Genomic DNA, 23,959 nt, shown 5'->3' with positions numbered 1-23,959 from the left:
GATGTTAGTGGTATGCAGTTGGTTCAATGTTGACAGAGGTGTCACATACTACTTCATATGGGATCCAAGTGGAGGTTGGAGTTCATTGTGTTGTTGAATTGCTTGAGGACAAGCAATTTCAGGGAGGGCAGACTGTAATGTTCCCCATCTTTTAGACCCTCAATAGAGTTCTTAGCTTTTCATTCTCCGAAGGCTAAGTGGAGAAATAAGGAGAAATAAATTGAATTAAAGTCAACAAATAAATAAATCAAAAGGTGACTTTATATTTAATTAATTTAATTTTTTAGAAGCACAACTAATTATTGTATTGGAAAGGGGGAAGCTTTTAGAGAGTGCATTTTCTAGAAATACAACTAATTATTGTATTGGAAAGGGGGAAGCATTTAGAGAGTGCAATTAAATAATATTTTATTTCCTTCTAGAAGGGTGAATGAAAAGAATAAATAGAGGCGAGAGCTTCATTGTTAAGCATCCGATTATTGTCAATTGCATTTGATATGAACTTGGGAGAAGAAACTAAGGGTTTCTGATTTCAGTTAGCCATTGGAGAGCGTCAATTCTTCAGTGTTGCAACCATTTGAGGTGGTGAAATATCCACTGAATTTGGCATTCATGAGAGCTTCATTCTGGAGTTATATTTGTGCTTAAAGTTAAGGAATAACTGAAGGGTTTGAAGAATATTGAAGGACTATCGAGTGCAGACTTGAAGATTCATCTTTGGCAGCCATTAGTAATCATTTTTTTCCCTCGCTGCTATAGTACGCGTGAATAATGCTGCGCTACAGTATTTATGCTTGTTTCTGATTGCAACTTTCATCTCCATCCATGGGCATCACTATTATCAGGTTACTCTTGCAACTATTAGTAGTTAGCATTGTAATCTTAGGCATATAATTGTGCTGTTGTAAGTGATAACTTAGTATTAGATATGGCATTGCTATAGTCATTATTGTAAGCCCATTTGTCTTGGCAAATTCATAGCAACATTGTACATGGGAATGAATTCCATAAAGGAGATATATGTTGCATACCATTTGTTTGACGAAATGTCCATCTAATAGCATATATGATCAGCATAATAGTTGTATGCCAATTGTTTGTCAAAATGTCAATTGGCTGTAGGTATGCATTCCATCTCTAGTTTTCATGTATATGCATTGAAAATACCAAAAAGAACTGCACTTGCATATTAGTTCATTGTAAGAGGTATTGTAATATCTTTTGCGAACATTCTAAATTTCTTAGCATCATTCAAACTATATCAAACAATCTAAAACACAGAAAATCAGAAAAGAGAAAGGCAGCATGCAATTGTTTGGTAATATTCCTTGAGCTAAAATCAGTTAGTTTGGGGAAGGGATATTACAGTGGTATCAGAGCTTGCTTGAAAAGTGTTTGACGAAATGTCAAACAACTGAATTATAAAAGAATTTGGTGTTTGACGAAATGTCAAACAACTGAATTATAAAAGAATTTGGTGTTTGATGAAGTTATAACCAACTGGGGTTATTACATTATGCATTATTAGTGTTGTGGTTTTCTACAATATGATTCTTTGGAACTTGCATGCTTATGAATTTTCCAAAGCTCAAGCAATTTTATACACTTTTGAGTTGTTGCTAGTTGGAGGTTTAGAAATATACATAGTAGCCATGTTTAAATTGAATCTTTCTTTCATTGCTTTTTCTTTCTCGACAAAATAAGACTATTATTGTATTTTGATTGTATTTTAATTCAATAGTATTTTGTATTCTTCAAATTATGTTAAATTTTTCTAAAGCTTTTCAATCAGTGTAGCAAGACCTTTTCATAGATTGAACTCATAGGTTTAAAATGTTTAAAATGACCTATTTTAATATATTTGCTACTTTTTATAATAATATTCACATGGATACATAACTTGTTTTCAGCTCAGTGCTCTTGTTGTAGCTTATACAATGCCATTGAGATTCCGTTGCTCACTTTCTCCTGTTAGGCTAAAATAATATTTTGTATTCTTCAAATTATGTTAAATTTTTCTAAAGCTTTTCAATCAATGTAGCAAGACCTTTTCATAGGTTTAAAATGTTTAAAATGACCTATTTTAATATATTTGCTACTTTTTATAATAATATTAAAATGGATACATAACTTGTTTTCAGCTCAGTGCTCTTGTTGTAGCTTATACAATGCCATTGAGATTCCGTTGCTCACTTTCTCCTGTTAGGCTAAAATGACACTAAGTATATTTTTTCTTTGGTGTATAAAAATAAATTCCTTGTTTACATAATATGCACAACAAAAACACTTCATGTTGCTTTGTGTGGGCATTTTATTTATTTTAGTTTTAATGATCATTTCAATACAAGCATTCACTTCAATTCAGGCATTTATTTAAGACCTTAGATTTTCTTTTCATTTCAAAGAAATAGTTTATGTCACACCTTAGATTACCTTTTCCTGCCATTATTTTTGTTTGCATATTTTTTCAAAAAATTGGACTTGACTGAGGGAAGCCCTTATATAACACAAACACCATTTCTTCTCTCTTGAGCAAGTGTAGATATAGGTGAGGAGTGAAAGTTGTGGGTCTTAGAGGTTTGGAGAGTGAATGCATACAAGACTTTTGAAGATTACACCAGTAGGAGACCGATGATAAGCGCCATTGTCACAGGGAGTTGGGTGGTTGGCACGATTGTCCACGTGAAATTTGCAAATTTGCCTGATATACAATCCAATTTTAGTAATCACTTTGGAGACTATTGGGAATGGCACTTGTTTATAGCGTCCAGCCAATCATGGATCAAGTTGCAGTCACAGGTGCATCTCTGTATCTAAGTTTCAGATCTGGGTTTATTAGGAGATTTCAAATGGCAGCTTGTTTGCTCACTTTATTTATATGTTCTCATTTGCCTGCTGTATGCCCTTCTTTTGTTTCAGTAACAGCTCAAACAAGCTTTTATAACAAATCTAGAACCGTAAAGGAGAAAAGGGTAGTCACTTGTACATTATGACTTTTAGTTTTAGGGCTGATTTTTGCATGTAATTTTTCAGATTTAGATCCATTCCCTATTAAAATTCATTACTTATCTACTTGCATTAGTTTGTCTATGTACTTGTGTTGGTTAGTGAATGATATAATTGTTTAGTTTATGCAGTTGCACTTCATTGCTTCATCAATTGCATATGTATGGTTTAGAAATCACATTAAATCTATTGCATCAGACACCAACCTTTGCTAACTTGTATTTGTGTTGAGACTCTCCTAGTAGCACTAAAACAAAAAAATTTGTGCATGTGATGTTGCTTTGGCCTCTCTTATATCATCTTACACCTCTCTAAAAGTCTCTCCCCCCAGTGGGGACATCTTGGTGCAGGAAGATGTTTTTAACACCCTTGAATCATCTCTCTTTGAGACGAAGTATTCAAGAATACTTCTGATTCTTCTTTTAGTATGCATCTCCGCCATGAGTGTACCTTGGTGCAAGAGGATGATATTGTGATACAAGATATTAATGTGTTTGATTATTCCCTTCATGTGTGGATTTGGCTATGTTAAGGGCTAGATGTAATTTCTCCAATGAGACCAATAAATCTGATTTTCTACCATATCAACCATTTATGAAAAGCAGCCTAAACAGAAATAAAAAAGCCAAACCTTTCTTCATCACTTCATTGTTAAAGACACTTGAGCAATGGTGCAGGAGCACCTTGTAGGGTCAATCTGGCCAAAATTGTAATTTTTGTGAGCTTGGGTAAATACTTGGTTTTATGTTTCTAGTTTCATTTATGAGAATGATAAGTTCTATTTAAATCATTTAAATGTATTAGGCAAGGTTGGTAATCATTTTTTTAATCTTGCTAAAGTTGCATTTTTTTTGTAAAAAGTTATCAAGTGTAAACTTGTCATAATCCGTATGGTTTGTGAAGGCTATATATGCCTCATTCCATTGTTGTATAAGTAGGCGGTTGAGAATTTGGATGAAAAATAAGTTATAACAATACGACCATGAAATTATGTAATTTATGAAACATTTTCTTCTGTTCCCATGCCTTGTATGCATTGGTACGGCCAGGTAATGGTGCAAAAATAATTGGAAGTTATGGTACCTTGAATCTACTTTCAAATGAGGCATATCCTTTATCCTTCTCTTATCCTTCTCTTCTATTGTATGCATTCTGATGATGGATCACGGAGTGTGATCCGAAACGTTGATGTAAAAAAATTGGTCACACAATCAAATTCAGATAGAAAATCACAACAATACTTTCAAATGGCTTTGGTCTCAAGTTGATTTGTTAAGATTTGCTCTAGTTTAAGTGACTGAAATTTCCAGATTTTTGTGTAACAGTCCAGTTTTAGTGATTGATTTATGCTGAACATCCATGGTATGAAATTCACATGAGTTGAAAGAGGAACGAGTCTTCTTTTTTTGCAGTTGGCTTGAGCGAACTTCATTAAATATGCACAAAGTTATGGCCATTTTTCTGAACACTGTTCTGTGAATAAGGGTTTGAAGACAAATTTGAAGATTTGAAACAAAAGTGATTGTAAGAAAATTATACAAATCATGATTTTGGAAGATTATTAAGTGTCTTAACCGCTTTTGACAGTTTCAGTTTGGTCGCATGGTGTTTTGGCTGAAATTAGGGATTCCCTAGTGCCATTTTCATTGGTTTTCTTGTTAAATCAACTAGGTAGAACAAGGGTTTTGCAAAAAGGAGTGCTGGGTATAACTTCAAATATTGTAAATGACATGTTCAGACCTTTTTACACTTTCCTAATCCTTAGTAACTCAAATTGAGAATTGGGAGTGAAAATTTGATACTCTTGCTTTATAAAATTGGTGTAATTGACTCTTAAAAAACTAAAACTAGAAATTTTCAACTTGTGTGTACACTCTATGTTACAAATAAGATATCTTATATAAACCTCAAAAGGGTATCTAAATCAGGTTTCCCTTTTGTGTTTAAAAGTTATTACCCAAATTCCGGATTGTCAAGGCTACTGGGCCCAGAAGCACCTAATGAAAGAAGTATCCTTGGTGGTTTGTAAAAGTTGATGTCAAGATGCCATTTACTATGTTACAAATAAGATATCTTATCTAAACCCCAAAAGGGTATCTAAATTAGGTTTCCCTTTTGTGTTTAAAAGTTATTGCGCAAATTCCAGGTTGTTAAAGCTACTAGGCCCAAAAGCACCTAATGAAGGAAGTATCCTTGGTGGTTCATAAAAGTTGATGCCAAGATGCCATTTTCACATTTTCTTGTTAAATCAACTAGTTAGAACAAGGGTTTTGCAAAAGGGAATCTTGGCTATAATTCCAAATATTTTAAATGACATATTCAAACCTTTATATGCTTTCCTAAGCCTTAGAAATGCAAATTGAGAATTGGGAGTGAAATATTGATACTCTTGCTTTGTAAAATAGGCCTAATTGACTCTTAAAAAACTGAAACTAGAAATTTTTGAGTTGTGTGTTCTAAAACACTCTATGCTACAAATAAGATATGTTGTATAAACCCCAAAAAGGTATCTAAATCAGGTTTCCCTCTTGTGTTTGTGGTCGGGGGTTTAAAAGTTATTGCCCAATAGCTGGGTTGTAAGAGCTACTAGGCCTAGAAGCACTTAATATATCTTTTGTGGTTTGTAAAAGTTGATGCCAAGTGTTGGAAGTGGTTGTTTGATGTCTAATGATTATCTAAAATTCATTAAACCATTGCTTCTATTGGTAACATGTTATCTTCATGAAATGGCCATTGTAGTCAAGTTGGTATGGCCCAAGTTGCTTTGTTGAGTTGGTCTTGAAAATCACTGCAAGTTGCAAGCAATTTTTCAAGTTGTAATGTGTCTTGACCAATTCCAATTCTTCATAGAGTCATTCACATCAAGTTTCTACCAATCCTTGTAGCACGTCTCTGATAAGATTCTTCACGCTACAAAACTCTAGACCAGGTAGAGTTGTAAAATATGGAATTCTGTTATACTTGCAATGAATCCAAGTCAGTTGATTTGTAATTTTTTTGGAAGATCATAATGACGAGTTCTTAGCATTGCAATAAATGTATTTCCTGTGGAACTGTTAACAACTATGACATATGTCTCTTTGCTTATTGATGTCCACAATGTATCAAATTCTTAAATGTGTTCAATTTGAGTGAAAAGCATAGTTGGATATTTTATCATTTGAATGTTGCATGGTATTAGAGTCAAACAAGTCATTTGCCTAGTTGGCTCAGGTATTTTTCTCTAGCATACCTAGGATGCTATGTTGTTAGGTATTGTGTAAAAGTTTCTCCCTCAAATTTGGCTAATATTAGTTACTCTATTATGTGATAGTGTTTCATGTTTGATGATTCATTTTGGATATCAATTAAATGTTCCACATGTTGTAGGGACTAGTATTGATTTTCTTAAACTTTTTATGCCTGGTATAGTCACCAAACCTCTCTATCTGTCTATTTGAGACCCTTCTTACATTTGACTTATTGTTTAACTTGCCAACATGATTGTGATTTATGGTTTAGTTCAATATTTTCTCTTTCTTAGGTTTTCCTTTTCAAAATCACATGGTGATTCTAAATTTTCGACATTGCTGGTCTGGTTTCATGTTAAGTGTTGTTTTCTATCATGTTCAAAAGGAAACCTAGATAATATGTGCAAGAGAGTACACCACAGATAAAGTACCACATGTATTTTTTATTAATTAGAATAAGGGTTAGTTTAGGATATCCTCCTTGTTGATGTGTAGGAACTCTCTCTCAAGTTACATGTGAAGTAATTTAAAATTGTATTGCTAAATTAATTGTTGTTGCATAGTGTTTCATTAGTTCAAGTTACATTGAATTGCAAATCTTGTGCTCCTTGTGAGTTCAAGGTTATGCGCTTTTTACTAATTGGTTGATGTTAGAGTCACATACTTATTTGTGAGTATATTGTATTTGGTTTATCGTTGAATGTGTTAGTTGTGAGTGTGTGATGTTGGCCCTTGCAGAGGTTCTTTGTTCCTTTGTTGACTGCATTTTCATGAATTATTTAGTTTCTTTAACCCATAATATGTCATGCCCTATGAAGGTATGCAATCATGTTTTCTTCTCCTATGCCTCATGTAACTTGGTGGTCGTGTTGCTTTTTTATGAAGTTTTTGGGGGTTGTAAAGCATCCTTCGTTGTCATGACCCCTCCTAAAATTGAACTCCACAATTATAAATGATAAAAATACTAAATAAATATCTAGTAAAAATATAATATCATGTCTTATATACATGTGTGTGTGTGTGTGTGTGTGTAATCCACAAGCATATATGAGTAATTAGACAAATATAATTTAGTTATTAATGTTTATTACCATTTGAAATATTCGTATCAATCTTGAACAACATTTAAACAAATATATATGCTGGCATATATGGAAAGAAAGAAACAACATAATATTTCGGGAGGTGGAAAAACCTATGGAGGTGGTTATGGGAATCACGGAGAAATTGCTGAAGGAAAATATAAGGGTAGCCAAATGTAAGTTACTGAAGGAAGAACGAGGTAGGCAAGAAGGTCAAATTGCTGAAAAATGGGGTTTTCAAGAGGATTTTTATCTTTTTGATAACTCAAAAGTGTTAAAGAGACAACAAACGAGATGGAAACCACCAACCCTATCACAATTCAAACTAAACTTCGATGGCACTACTAGAGGGGGCATAGGAGGAATGGGTGGAGTGTTCAGAAATGGAATGGTGAAGCGCTGTTAGTCTACTTTGGGAAGGTGGGGGGTGGAAGTAATAATTTGGTTGAAACTATGGCTCTGCTTTGGGGTCTTCAGCTGATTAGTGAAATGCAAGTTAAGGAAATAACTATAGAAGGGGACTCCAAATTAATTATTGATTTGGTAAATGGAGTGTCTCGACTGGGATAGAATATTCGAACTATCATCACGGACATTAGGCATATTTTAGAGGGATAAAGAAGGTCCACTTGCAACACATCTACAAAGAAGGAAATAAGGTGGCCGATGCGGCGGCGGCCATGGGTTTTGAATTAACGGCAGTTACGTGCTGAAGAAATATGGAAAATCTAAACGAGGACATTATGTCTTTGATTCGCAAGGAAAGAGGGGGGAGCATTAATTAATTATGACTATAAAATTTAAGGCCAGAGCCAAATTTGGAAATTTCTTCCTTAGAAAGTTGAAATTCACTAAATTTAATAAAAGTTTTAGGGAAATGAGGAGAAGACGTGGCCGTACAAATGGAAAAATGAATGAATGCAAATTAAGGAGAGTGTCATTTCGCCATTATGGTAACATACTGCAGAATTCAAATTACTTCCCCTTTAAAGGTACGAATAATATCATTATTTAGATTGTCAGAGATTTTAGGGGTTTAAAAATTGTGATGTTAAACATGCACGATTCTCATAATGAATTCGCATGGGATTTTGAAGTGTCTCAAAAACGGGCTTGTAAAACTATTTCGCTCTTTGTAGAGAGGTACAGAGCTAATAGTATTAGTAGCGATATTGGAGAAAAGGAGGTTCAGATGCACATCACTGAGGTGGCAGAATTCAAATTACTTCCCCTTTAAAGGTACGAATAATATCATTATTTAGATTGTCAGAGATTTTAGGGGTTTAAAAATTGTGATGTTAAACATGCACGATTCTCATAATGAATTCGCATGGGATTTTGAAGTGTCTCAAAAACGGGCTTGTAAAACTATTTCGCTCTTTGTAGAGAGGTACAGAGCTAATAGTATTAGTAGCGATATTGGAGAAAAGGAGGTTCAGATGCACATCACTGAGGTGGGGGAATTGGAAGAAGGCGGGGAAGAGATGGGTGGAGACTTGAATAGGCTGGAGCCCACAAAAATTGAGAATTCCAAAGACAAAATGGCTACCTGGTTCCTATTAAAGGAAGGGTGATTTCTGCCTTACATGCAGGTGATGGTGAGGTATGACAAGAATTGTGCCCTCCAGTTTGTTAATGGGTGGAACGACTGCAAGGTAACCATAAATGGCATTACTTTTCAAGTAAATGAGGAAGTAATTGCCATGGCCACTAGGCTGTCTATGAGGGGGAAAAAATGGGGAAAGGTCATGAAAATGGCAGATGAGGCCAGTATGAGCAATTTTTTTATGGAGGACGAAGAACCGGTGCATTATAGAGGAGGATTTAAGAGGGATAGGCTGCCAGCTCCGTGGGACGACATCTGCCTAGTGCTCATGAAATACATTACGTTGGAGGGCAAGTTTGGTGTTTACTATTGTTACCACTTTCCCCTCTTGAATCATTTTAGAAATAGGGATTTTATTTCTATCCTGTTTTTTCTGCTACATTCTCTGGAGGATATGGTCAGTGATGTTAGGGAGAAGAGGAACAAGGGGCATAACTTCACCATTATTCACCAAGGCTTGATTTTTCGCCTATACCAATTCCATCTTGCCCTTTGCCCCCAAGGGTGGTGGTGGTTGACAACCAACCTTGAGTATCAACACTAGTACTAGAATTCATACCCCGCGACCTTCCCCTAGCTGTGAAAATAAGAAAAAGAAGAAAGCTGAAGTGGTTGTGGAACAAAAGGGTAGTAAAAAGATTAAAGTTGAAAAACCAGTGGAGGTGGAAGAGGACTCAGAGTAGGAGGGAGGTGGAAAGGGTAAGAGAAGGTCAGGAAGACTTGCCAAATCCCAGACAAGGCATAAGTAAAAATCTAATAGATTCAGGGTTGAAGAGGTGGAGGAGGAGAGCTCTGAGAACAATGAAAGGGAGAGGGAGGAGGAGAATAACTCTGACTCCAAGAGAGAAAAAGGGAAAGAGGAGGTAGAAAAATGTGAGAATTCTATCGACAATTCTGTTGATAATGCCTAGATGTTTGTTAGAAATACTCAAGTGTTGGCTGGAAATGCCATCACTACGGAGACTACCTATGTTTCAACCAGCTTCACCCTACGACCCAATACCTTCTGTGAAGATAGTAGCAAAGTTGATACCTCCCTCATTACCATTTCCTCCCCGATCAAGGAAAAATCAGAGGTTTTTACTAACTCAAAAGTTTTGTAGGATGATAACCAGGCGGAAAAAGCTAAAGAGGAAGTTAAAAAGGCGGGAACTGAAAACAAAGAGAAGGTTGAGAAGCAAAAGGAGGTGATTGCCCAGCTGGATCAAAGGGTTAAAGTTTTAGAGGAAGGATTCTCCACCTTCTCTAAGTTCGCTCTAAAAGTCACTCATGATGCTGCCGCCACCCTCCAATTGCTAGCACAGGTGAAAGAAGAAATAGGGATGGACATGGAGGATCATAAGCTCCTCTTTAAGTTTCTTGTAGATAATTGGACTCGGGTTCTATTGGCTAGGAAGGGAAAGGAAAAAATTGAGAAATAAGTCTATAGTTTTAAGGGATCATTGGATCCTAGTTGTTTTATGTTATTATTTTGTTACTTGGTTTGCTGGTATCCAGCTGTTACTCAGACTTGGGTTGGCCTGACTATGCCAACAGTTTTTTATGAACTTCAGTAGTATGGTAAACTTTATAGATTTCTACTATAGATTAGTTGTTTCTGTTCATAGTAGTATGCTGGTTAGTAGTTTGGGTAGAAATATTGTGGTTAAGTTACTTCTTAGTTTGTTTTTGCTTCACTAATGTTCTCTATTGGTTTTTGCTGGTGATGTGTTGGTTACTAGCCTTTTGGATGTAAGGGCTGACCCCCTTGTTTTTGGTCGCTTTTAATTTCCAAAACATTTAAACAAATGAAGGAAATTTAAAACACTAATTAATATTCCAATAATAATAAAATAAGATAATAAACAAAATACTATAATAATTAAATACAGTAGTAGATAATCATCATTCAAAACTAATAAACAAAATATAATAACATGCAATAATCTCCTATGTCATGTTATAATAGTATAAATAAACATTCAAATGCATATATAAGGGGGATCGTGTTAAAAATGGAATACCAATCACATTGGTGAATGGACACACACCAACAAACCGTACCAAAGGTGCCAACAGTCTTAGGTGCCACATCACTTGGTGGGCAACGGCTACCCAGCCAGTTATTTCGACTGGCTGGGTATGACGCCGTTTCTCCTCCGTCTTTTTCCTTCCGCCCCTCCCCATGCACGGACCCCGCGGCAGATTGTTTCGTACCGTCAGTCATGCACGGACCCCGCGGCAGTACATTGCATTTTATGATTTGATTGAATTTTTTTAATGATAAATTTAACAAGTTAGAAATATCAAATTGATTTGTGTTCTTTTAATATGTTTTTTTTATTAGTTGTGATTAAATTTGTATTATAATATCTTATATATAAATAAATTTAAAGATTGTTTATGATCAACCAACAAAATATTTAGTTTAAATATTTATGTATGTACGTTAATGTTTTGAGTAATAAATTTTAAAAAATATTAAATTGTATGTTAAATGAACATCATATATTAATTTTTAATAACTTGTTGAATTTTTTTTATTTTAAGACCTTATTTCATTTATTTTAATTATTTGTATTTAAAATGAAAAGATAATTATATATTGCTGATACTTTTGTAAAATATAGTTTGCCTCTATTTATTTTATTTTTAAAATTATTTGATTTAGAAATTAATATAAATATATAAACAAAGTTATCATATTTATAATCTATTATCAAATTTAAACTTATAAGTTATTAAAACATTAAATGAAATATAATGATAAATTTCATAAAATAATATAATTACTATGTAAAATGAAATGAGAAAGTTTTGACTACCATGTAAAAAGGAAATAAGTTTTGACTACCATGTAGAATAATATTTCTTACTTGTAGCACGTTCAAACCCATTACATTAAAACTCATATCTCACTAATAAAGGGAATACTTTGATTTTTCTTTTTTAATCAAACATTTTATATATATTTTAAGGTTTAGCTCAATAGCATAATATATTCTTATTTGAATATTTAGATTGATGTAAAGAAAGTATTTTGTTTAATTATAGATAATCTTAAAATGAAAAAGATAAAAAAATAATTTAAATATATTTATTATCTATTTAAAAATAATATATTTTTACTTAAAATTTATTTATAACTAAATATTTATATTTTTGTTATTGTTTAGTTAATTGAAATAGATAATTCGTAATTAATATATAAATGATGCATTATAATATTTTTATAATTGTTTAGTAAATTGAAATAGATAATTAATATTAAAATGATGTATTAAAATGTTATTAATTAAATCATTCTTAATAAAAATTAAATATATTAATTACAAAATATTGAAAACATTCATTAATTAGAAAAAATAAAATTTAATTTTATGGTTATATCTATATTGATTATAATTTAGTTATATTTATAATTATTAATATTTGGTCAAAATTTTCTATGTTGATATTTCCATTTTTAATGATTTGAGTTTCTATTATTGAAATTACAATGTATTACATATTTTATTTATAGTGAAAATGAAAATTTTAAACAATAATATATGAGAAAAAGAAAAAATTAGAATATTTTTAACTAAAAGTCAAAAGTAACATGATATGCATAATTATATTTAAAATTTTACTTAATTAATATGTAAACTTAAATTATTTTTATAAAATGTGTTTATGAAATAAATAAAAAATAAAAAAGATTGTTATTTTAATATAACCACGTTATGAAAAGTGTTTAGATAACATAACAAAAAATTCGTAAATCTAGGTGAAAAAATTGAATATGGAAAACTTAACACTAAAATAATTTAGCCAATAATGTATAGAGTATAAAATTTATCAAGAAATAATTTTTTTAAAGAAATATTCGAATTATTAAAAAAAATTGTTTGTGATTGGTGAAAATTAATTAGTTTTACAATAGTATATTGGTAATATTAGAATTTCACCTAAATAATTTGTCATTTTTATTAAAAGATTATATCAATCAAACATTTTTAATCCATTAAATTTTAGAAAAGTAATTTGAAAAAACTATTTTGTTAAAAAATTTACAATTTCATTATATAAATTATTAATTTTGTTTTTATAAAAGTTGATTGAAACTATAAAAATTAATAAGAATATTTATAGTTGTCAAAGTATATTATAAAGTTAAATAGACAAAAAAAAATTATTATTGTTAAATTTTGTATATTAGATACAATCTAAGTTAAAATTGTTCTTATTTAATCATATATTTAATTATATAATTTAAATTAAATATTAAATTATTTAATCATTAAATGAAAACAATATTAACATAAGATTGTACCTTATAGATGAATTTAACATAATTTTAATTTTTTTACATCAGAATAAATTTTGACAATTATAAGTATTCATATTTACAATTCATAATACAATCTTTAAATTTATTTATATATAAGATATTATAATACAAATTTAATCACAACTAATAAAAAAACATATTAAAAGAACACAAATCAATTTGATATTTCTAACTTGTTAAATTTATCATAAAAAAAATTCAATCAAATCATTAGATGCAATGTACTGTGGGGTCCGTGCATGACTGATGGTACGTGACAGTCTGCCGCAGGGTCCGTGCATGGGGAGGGGCGGAAGGAAGAAGACGGAGGAGAAACGGTGTCATACCCAGCCAGTCGAAATAACTTGGTGGACCCTGAGTGGGTTATTTCCAAAGGCCCCTAAGTAGGAATAAGGACATGAAAGAAAAAAACACAAAAAGATAGAATTGCAAACCAAAGGCAAACCAAAAAGGACATGGATGACATAGATTTACAAGTTGGAAAAGATAGTGGTAAAGGGACTTGAACGAAATACATGAATAAAACAAAAGTCAACTCATATACCATATATCCTTAAAAGGGAGCAATAATGTCACGAGGCTGAAATTATAGGGGAACTAGAATGTTAGGGTGAAAAGAAACAATTAAAAGAAAAGAGGATACATATATTTATATAGTTTACAAATTTCCTTATAATTTTAAAAGTGGAAAAGTGTTTTTTATATGAAATCTTATTGGTCCCCATGAAAAAAGGCAAGGAGTAAAATTAATTTTACATAAGAAAAATAGGATAGAAATATTGTTGGTTATTTCAATGCAAAGTTCACTGTAAAATGTAAGTCCTTCACTGCATTAATTGCATTAAATGTAAGTCATTCACTGCATTAAATGTAAGTCCTTTTGATAGGGGAAGTTTAGCATAATATGCTCCAAGAATTCCAGATTTTTCACTTGCATGTCAGTGTTGGTATTTTAAGTAGAATAGTCGGAAGTGCTTGTTAGTTCCTACTAATTCAATTGCTGTATACAAAGTCAATTACAAAAAATTATTATACCTAATTTTGCCATATTGGCAGATTCAGGCTTTTGGCTATCTACTTGATTATAAAGGTGTCCTCTGTGTCTCTATGAGGGATCTACTTTCAACTGGATATTTCTAATATTTTGGATCCTACTAGCGTGAACGGGTTTGAGTTTTTTATTTTTTGCTTGAAAGTTTAATTCCTTTTAAATATGTAATTTTTTGTTCCTACACTTTTTCTTTATGCATTAGCAGCTGCGACCTAGGTACAATGATTGCTAGTCTATAAATTTTCTTAATAAGGCACCTTGCTTGGTTTACTTGCATAGATCTTTGTCTAGTCTTGTGGCACAGAAAGATAACATTCTCCTCATTTACTGTGGCGCTCAAAAGATTTTGACAGTGCAATTTCTCCGCAGGCATAGATTTTGTGAGGTATTTCTAGTTTAGATCTGTTGTTCTCATTCAAAATCAATGCTTTCCTGAGATTTAAGCTTTTTTGTTCAGAAGTTTTGTGAAAGTTTTGCCTTTTTGGATATCTCTAGAGTTGTGGGTTTTTGTATGTCTGGGAAAGAATTATAAACATTTTTCTTCCAAAAATATCTCTAATTCTATTTTAAATTTAAGCTATGTGTTTTCCGGTTTACATAAAAATAGAATAAAAGAAATATTATATCTGAGAGGAAATTTTAGGTGCCATGGCATGTTGTCAAATTCATGGAGGACTAATTTGAGCCTTGCTAGAATTCAATTTGAAGTCATAAATTTTCCAATCATAGAAAATTTAGAAGCAGCAATTTGAATCATATACAAAGTTAATGCAACCCAATATGCTATGGTTTCATTCTACCAGGTAGATTGGGGGTTGTTACCGACATAGCTAAGATTGCATTTTCTCTGCTGCTAGCTGTGATAATAGGGTTATTATTATTGTTTGCTCAATCAAATTAAGCCAACCACAATCCTTGAGGTCAGTCGTGCATATTCAAGAATTATGGGTGTGACCACTAAGAATAACAGCCATCGTTACACTATATATGAGGGATTCTTTAATTAGTTTTGATTTTAATGATGAGAGAAGGCATATGCCTTCATCAGTGATCAGGCCTTACCATTTATGGCTGTAGTGGTAGTGTTTTGCTTTGACATTGGGCATTGATATTCTTTGATTTGACATTGGATGAGTTGTGAGGTTGCAACGATTTGAGTGCCATGCGGCTTCTAATTTGCTCAATCACGCCCTATGAACACTATAACCCTTGTTGCATTTGAGCAGCAACACAATTTATCATGCCAATTATTTTAAGGGATGACTTGCTGACAGCACTAAGTTGTAGCGCAATGCAACCCACCGGTCCATGTGTTGAACACATCCATTCCACAACATTGTTACATTTCCAGCTGCTCTGTGCCTGTGAGTGTATCAAATTAGTGAGTTGAGGATGAATACACCGGGAATTTTTTTTAAGAAAAATGTTAATTCTATGTGCATCAATTTTTGGGAAATTCAAAACACAGAATACCAAACAGAAAAAATAGGAAGCTTTGTTTTAGAGCATTGCTTTTTCATTTTGAAATACAGAAACAATAATAGTACAAATTGGAATCTTGGGAAGAGTTCATGCAAATTTTAAAACCAAGAAAAGATAGAGCTCTCAAAAGACCCCATTTTGCAGGATTCCTTAATGGCTTATGAAAGACGCACTTAAATTTGAAATCTGTAATTTTCTCATTTACACCATTTAGACAATTTTAAATATCGTTGATATTAATAGTTGTTACTAATTCTAAACATTAAAGCAATGCACTTTGACAAGTGTACAATCAAATTCAAACAATCTTGTGCCAAAACTAGACAAGTGTATGGCATTTGTAAAATGTAACATCTATAATTTTTCTTACTTAAAAAGCTCTTACAAAATATAAATTATAAAAAATATATAAATTGTAAACTTGATTTAGGAAATTAACTCTTAAAAAATTTGGAGCAATGTGCACAATCGTCTATAGCTTCCAGACAATACAACGTATTTTTTGGGAAGAAGTAGGTGGACAGAGGAGATGGAGATGTCATAGCTTTAACTCACTGGTCTAGCTCTACAGTTAAGCTCGTGTTATAAAAATCATTGGCCCATGATGGTCTTGCTCGTGGTTTCACAAGGGTATCAAAGCAATTAAAAAGCATGCTCCTCAATTTAAAAAAAACATGTACTGTTCAAAACAATGTAATGCTTCACATTCAAACTACCAGCAAGTTATTTTTAATTTCATAGTTCTCATTGTTTGATGAAAGTATGAATCAAATTAAAAGGTTTTGAATGTTTTATTGTATGAAAAAAATGTCTTTTACAAGTAAGATGACTGAAGCAAAATGCCTCAATGTTCAACATTGATTGTACCTTAATTTTCACATTTTGTTGCTAGACTAATTGTAAGGCTCAACCTATGTAATTACAAAACTGAATACCATTATTTCCCCATCAGAAACAACATCCTCTCCTATACCAAAACCCACTACACTAAAGGCAGGAACTTTGGCGCTTGTGCCTCTTGTTAAATATGCCTTATTTTCATATATGAAATAATTATCTCTTTATTCAAAGAACATATGTATTTTTGAAAGACCAAATTGTATTGGGGAAGAAGTTTTGTATATTTATACTAGTAATATATAATTGAAGTTCTCATCAATTATTCATAATATTTATGTAATTTATAAGTAAGATCGATTCCAAACTCGAAGTTCGAAATTAGAAGCGAATTAGAGACCTATCTCGAAAGGGGACATTATAGTGGTATCAAAGTATAAGATTTGAGAACTATGGCCAAACAACTTGCACAAGAATTGAGAAGCTTCATGGAGCAAACTAATGAAAGGTTTGAGAGAACAAATAAAATGATCCTCGAGGCTATACAAAAATTGAGCAATAATAATAAGCATGAAAGGCCTAATCCAAAGTCTAGGAGGGTTCTCATTCTCATCTTTTAGAAAATGTACCTTCAACACACAAGATTCATTTCCTCGAGACACACACACTTCATTCTTTCCAAGCGAGGAACCAATTATAGAAGAAGGGGAACCAACCACAAATAGTGTGGAAAAAATTGCACAAATGTATGTAAGGATGAATCCAGAGATCACAAATTGTATTCCCTTTAAAGAGTATTATGAAACCAAAATATTGGAAAATGGAAAGAAAAACTATGTAAATAAAGATCTCAAGATAGGGAAAGAAACTGCTTAGTCAAGGATTCAAAAATTGGATACATAACTATCTTATAGCCTGATGACAAAGGAAAATATATAATAACCCCTGCTGGTACCAACTTGACAAACACTAATTTTCTTTACTTTTCAGATATTTGACATTTTGTTAAAGACTTTGCAGGCAAGCTTAATCTCGTTGTACTTTATTTTCAGATTGTGCTCTTTAAGTTTATTGGCCGTAGATGAGGTTATTAAAAACTTCTAGCAATGCAAAGTTGTTATAAAAATGATATAATAGTTACAGACCTTTGGCAAATAATTATGTGACTGAAATAAACTATTACAACTAATAGACATAAAGATAAACACTTACCACATGTCTCAATATGCACCTACAACCACTAGGCATTTCTACAAACACTTGGCATGCATACTAATGATTGGGACACATAACTTCAACTCAACATTTCATCAACAATTGTTATGTAACCTTGCAACTCCAAACTATTTACAATGACAATTAATAATAATTGCAACTTCGAGAATTCAACTGTAATATAAACCAAATTACAATTTGCACCTACAACCATCAATTTTTATTGGTAGAAACTTGCAACAATACAGTGCCCACATATAGGTCAAACTTTGCACACGAATTCACTTCTCTCTCAATGCAATTTGCAGGCCTTAAACAAAGTGGTGACTTATAATGCCCCCACTATTAGGGTTAGTTTGGGACAAGTAATAACTGCAAAATAATGGTTATAATCACAGCAAAACTAACTATAATATTCTGCCCTCTAATTTAATCCCAATCTTAAGGACGTCTCCAGATTCGGCTTCCTAGCTCATAGCTACATCGCCGTCTTCTCGGGAGTGCACCCCTTAAGGTTCTTCTTGCATGGGCATACTCTATCCAAGGCCAATCGCATATGCATATGTTGATGTCATCAGAATATTTTGGCACATTGCTTCTCGGAACAATGAAAACAAAAACACAAATATGCAGCCATCTTAGCTTGGAAAACTCATAAATTGAAACGCTGGTATGCAAAACACTCAGGTGTTCAATTTCAGGTATTATAAATGCCTGATTTCCTTGCACTTACATGACCTATATTGTAGATATCTCATAGTATCAACAAACAACATCTTGGACATTGGGAATGCAATAATGACTCACAATTAGAACTGTGATGCTTGATGCTAAACTTAGAAATAAACCAACAACAAATACTAGATGCAAAATGTGACCACTGCAGCAATTACAAAGTCTTCCCAGTCACAAAAACCACAATAGAAAATACAAACCAATACTCTTCTTAGCGCAGTAGCAACAATAGGGAAGATGCTGAGAAAATTAGATTAGAAATCTCAGTACAAAACCATTATACTTCAGCAAAGGAATTGAATTCACCAAACTCCAAAATCTTCACAAGAAGTAACAAAAGAACATTAGAGAATTGGATGATCTACTTGCTTCATGAAGCCATCTTTTATAATGCACTTGGCTTCACTAACACACGATTAAGTAGAAGTTTCCATTAAATTCTTTTAATAAATAACTTTTTTAGCACATGGCTTCATGAAGCCGCTAACCTTTGAAACTTTGACATTGACAAAAGATGGGGACATTACAAAGTGCCATCAAGTTTTGTATACTCCATTTAGCAGGGCCAGCCCATGACTAGTGGCATTATGGTCGCAAAACTTTAGGCCATAAAAAAATCCCGCTTATAATGAATTCATTTGAAACAAAAAGGAACCGTGGAAGAATTCGCCTACCAGTTCCTATCATTATAAGTTATGATTCATGATCTTTCTCAGAAAAGGCTTGCCTCTATATTCATGAAAGGACTAAAAGATACCACTAAAAGCTCAGTAAAACCCCTTGAGCCCCAAAACTTGGAGGGAACTAATAGGAAGGCGACGAAGTTTGAATCAAATTACCGCAAAGAAAATAATGTTTCAAATAAGAAACACCATAGATGTGAGGAATCAAGGAAGGATGATAAGGGAAAAATGTTATTTTTGTAAGGAATAAACATACAAGACATTGATGCCAAGGGAGAAATGAACTAATGAAGAAAAGGTAGAAGTTTTAAATGCAAATAGCCATGGGAACAAGGACACAAGTGCGGAAAAAGGAGCCAAATCCATTGAATTGAAGCAACAAAAGATGAAGAAACACAATGTAAGAAAATAAAGCACGATCATAGAGACCTCAATAACATCCAATTAGAAAACCGATGGAGTTTTGAGGAGGTTCATACATAAGTATGACAATAAACTAGGGAGTTGTGTTAGCTAGTAACACAAAATGAAAATTAATATATTTAAGTAAATTCAATTTGTTAAATATAAAATAACGAATGAACTTTGATTAGATACATTCTTGGTGAATGTCAAAAGTTAATTTAGACTTTCTTGGTGAGTGTCTCCTTTCTTTGAAGAGGGTGTTCTTGGTGAACACCTCCATTCTTAGCAAACGATGTTCTTAGTGAGTGTCGCTATTTTTGACAGAGGGCGTTCTTGTTGAGTGCCACCACTCTTGGTAGATGACGTTCATGGTGAGTGTTGCCACTCCTGACAGAGGATGTTCTTGGTGAGCATTGTCATTCATGGTTTAGGCGTTCTTGGTGAGCATCAAGGCTTGATCAAGGACATTCTTTTTGAGTGTCAAAGCTTGATCAAGGGACATTCTTGGTGAGTGTTGAAACATGGTTTAGATGTTCTTGGTGACCGTCAATGAGTGATCAAGGACATTTGTGATGATCCCATCTTTTAGCTCTCATGTTCTCCAAAGTCTAAGTGGAGGATAAGAAGAAATTAAATTAATTTCTTATAAAGTCATTCAATTTAAAGGTGACTTTGTATTTAATTAATTTAATTATTAATTACAAGGGAGTAGCTTCTAGGGTATGTATTAATTATTGGAAGGACAGAAGCCTCTCGTCATTTAATTAATTATTGCTAGGGAGGGATTTCTAGAGAATGCATTAATTATTGGAAGGAGGAAGCTTCTAGCTCTTGCAATTAATTAATGTTTTAGTTCCTTCTAGAAGGATGAAGAAAAGGATAAATAGGGCTGAAAGTCTCATTGTTGAGCATGGGATTATTGTAACGGAGGATTATGACTTGCATTTGATAAGAGCTTGGATGTGTGAATCACACTCCTTTTTTTGGCAATAGAGGACGTTCATTCTCTGTTGTAACATTCTAGACGTCATTCCCTTAGGGTTTGGCCTTTGGAATACATCTCTTTGTAATTGATTGCAACATTTTCAGCATTAATATAATTTTAGCCTTGGTTCAGCTTTTGGGCATTCCTGGGTGCCCATTACAGGTGAGTGTCAGATCTTGATCAAGAGACATTCTTGGTGAGTGTCAAAGGATGGTCTTGACATTCTTCGTGAGCATTATGGCTTGATGGGATATTCTTGGTGAATGTAAAAACATGGTTTTTAGGCATTCTTGGTGAGCGTCAAAGCTTGATCAAGAGGCAATCTTGGTGAGTGTTAAACTTGATCATGGTATTCATGGAGCCACACAATTCTAGAGAACTTTGATCATGTGGTGAAGGTGTGAAAAGAGTACATGGGACTTCTTCAACATTCATTCAATGAATTGTGTCCTTCAATCGTGCAATGTGGAGAGCCTTGTCATGGGAAAATCAAATCTGAAAATTGGTGCTAAAACAATTAAAATGCCTAGGCACAAATTGTGAAATCCTCCTAAAATTCCTTTGTTTTCTTGCAACGTTCCAAGTGTCTTCTCTATAGTTCTCAAATGTGGCTTTCAATTGCTACGTGGGCTTGAAATAAACTATCATTTGTTGAACTGTGCAACGAGGGGGTCTCTCTTTAAACAAAATACTCTTCTTATTCTCTTATCCGTGGATACAAAGCTTCACACAAGGAAATGATGATAACAACATTTCCCTCTTTTTCTTTGCCCATCGCATGTTTTAAATGAAGTTTGACGTTTTATTTTTCCTAATGAAAACTATGACTCAACTTTATTGAATGAGGCCACACAAGGCATAAGTAGAACCTTCAAGCAATAATTATAGTATAGATTTTGAAATACTCCCTTTCACCATATTACATTTAATATCCCTAGATAAAGAATAAAGAGAAACAATGAACCCAAGTTAGATTTAGATCCCTAGGTAAAGGATAAAGTATAAAAATGAGTAACAATACTCCCAAGTAAAGGTTCATTTGGAAATATTTGTAGCCTATTTTACAATATTTTGATTGACTAGACATTGCTTGCTTTGAGTTGTTTTTGCATATTTTCTTTTAATGGTGCTTAAATAGATTTGTACTTAAGATGTGATGATACCTAGTACATTTTTTATATTTTTATATAAGATGTAATGATACCTAGTACATTTATTATATTTGTGGCCCTATTTTTTACTTTGACCCTAAGATACCATATGAGTGGGTTTTATGTTCTTGAATCGGCATGTTTATAAATTCACCCAAATCTCAAGTGTTTTTTTACACTATCGAGTTGTTGCTAGTTGGACGTTTAGAAATGTACATAGTAGCCATGTTTAACTTGAATTGTTCTTGTGACATTGCTCTTTCCTTCTCGCCAAAGTAAGACTATTATAGTTTTTTGATTTTGTTAAATTAAAATAATGTTTTGTATTCTTTAATTTATTTTAAATGTTTCAAAAGCTTTTCAATCAGTGTAGTAGGCCCTTTTCTTATCTTGAAATCATAGGTGTAAAGTAATTAAAATGACTTATTTTAATGTATTTGAGATTTTATATTAACAAATTTAAATGAACCTTTGGCTACTTATTATATTCAAATGGATGTAGAGCTTTTTTTAGCTCAGTGCCCTTGTTGTAGCTTTACAATCCCACAATGGCTTTGTTGCTCACTTTTATCTCATAGGCTAAAATGGCACTATGTAATTTTTTTTGCTTTGGTGTATAAAATAAAATCCTTGCATATATCATACACAAAATAAGAACATGTTGGTTTGTGTGAGCATTTTCATTTACTTTAGTTTTAATGATCATTTCAATGCAAGCATTCACTTCAATTCAAGCATTTATTTAAAACCTTACATTTTCTTTCCATTTTAATGCAAGTATTTACTTCACACCTTAGTTCATGTCATTATTGTTGTTGGATTGATGTTTTAATAAAAATGGGGTTTGATTGAGCCAAGCCCTTATACAAAACAAACATCATTTTCTTTCTCTTGTGCAAGTCTAGATATAGGTGATTGGTGACAATTCTAGATCTTAGAGGTTTGGAGAGTGAAGACATGCAAGGTTTTTGAAGATTACGCCACTAGGAAATTGATGATTAGTGCCACTATGCAGGGAGTTGTGTGCTTGCTCCAAGTAATGTTGCTCACATATTTTCAAAGAAAGGAAGCAAATGTGCCTGATGTAAGATGTGATTTCAGTGTTCACTTTGGAGACTATTAGGGCTAAGGAACTTGTTTATAGTGTCCAACCAATCATGGATCAAGTCGTAGTTATAGGTGCATCTGTTTTTTGAAGTTTCAAGTCTGGGTTTATTAGTAGATTTTGTTTACCATACAGGGTAAACAGTTTATTAATGCATGCAAACAATAGACAAGAACATGTAACACATAAGTATTCCTTTTATTACTCGCATATATACAGAAGATACTATAATATTCCATATGATTGATTCCAAATGTTTTCTTTTTTTTCAAGTACATATATCTGTCTGAAAGGGTGACTCAACCATCACGCAACCTTTCGGTTCTAATCTACTCGTTGGCTATACAATGTTTACCGACAACATCATTCCCCCCAAAAAGAAAGTCATCTCTGGACGACACAAAAACAAAAATTAACTAAGAAGACTTGGAAGGATGCGTCCTTGAGTGCGTAGATCAACTTCATCCCAGCTAATACACTTGCTCGGTACGAATCTCTAAATCAGCTCGGATCTGGGAGTTCTCTTCCATTACCTCCTTCAGCATCATTTTGACCTCTTGGCATTCAGCTTCTTTCTAGTCACGGGCTATCTTTGCTGACACCTTCTCTTGTAGCGCTGCTGCAAGTTGCTGTTCTACCTCCTATTTCCCTCGTGTAACTTCCTTGGGATGTGCTAACAATGCTGTCCGCTCTGTTTCCCATGCAATCTGTTGGGTGGCAAGTTGGTTGGCCATCTCCTCCCCAGCCTTTTCTGCAGCCTCCTGAGCTTCTTGCCCAACCTTTTCCCATTGTCTCTTTGTGAGCACTAGCTCTGCCAGGAGCTTGCTTTTCTCTGTGATTTCGGTGAGGCAGGACTGAATATCCTTTGCTACTAGTATAGGACCCTCCGTTCGTACCATCCTTTCTACTTTCTCTGATGCCGCTATACTCTAATCTCTTTCCTCTGGCAATGAAGGGACCTCAACAACTTCGACCATATCGCCTCTAATTGTAGGTCTTCTCTCATGGGAGACTGGATAGAAGGGCCTCTGGCAACAGGGGGAAGTAGTCGCCATGTTAGATACTCACTCACAC

The 23,959-nt window shown here is 33.2% G+C and overlaps 1 long non-coding RNA gene across 4 annotated transcripts in view; it reads left to right on the top strand.

The window, feature by feature from the left end:
* The window catches only part of LOC149536450 (uncharacterized), a 204,123-nt gene that overhangs the window by 79,142 nt on the left and 101,022 nt on the right, over positions 1-23,959 (top strand). Inside the window, exons 3-5 of one of the 4 annotated variants that reach the window (XR_016356910.1) lie at positions 2,654-2,799; positions 14,293-14,403; positions 14,567-14,672. This is a non-coding gene — a long non-coding RNA (uncharacterized LOC149536450). The other 3 variants (XR_016356911.1, XR_016356913.1, XR_016356912.1) reach the window with 3 other exon arrangements.

The sequence above is a fragment of the Cupressus sempervirens genome, chromosome 10 (assembly GCF_028749045.1).
Source record: "Cupressus sempervirens isolate cs-2001-9-10 chromosome 10, ASM2874904v1, whole genome shotgun sequence".
Lineage (NCBI taxonomy): Eukaryota > Viridiplantae > Streptophyta > Pinopsida > Cupressales > Cupressaceae > Cupressus > Cupressus sempervirens.
The sequence above is the reverse complement of the archived record's forward strand: the minus strand, read 5'-3'. Positions and strand labels throughout refer to the sequence as shown.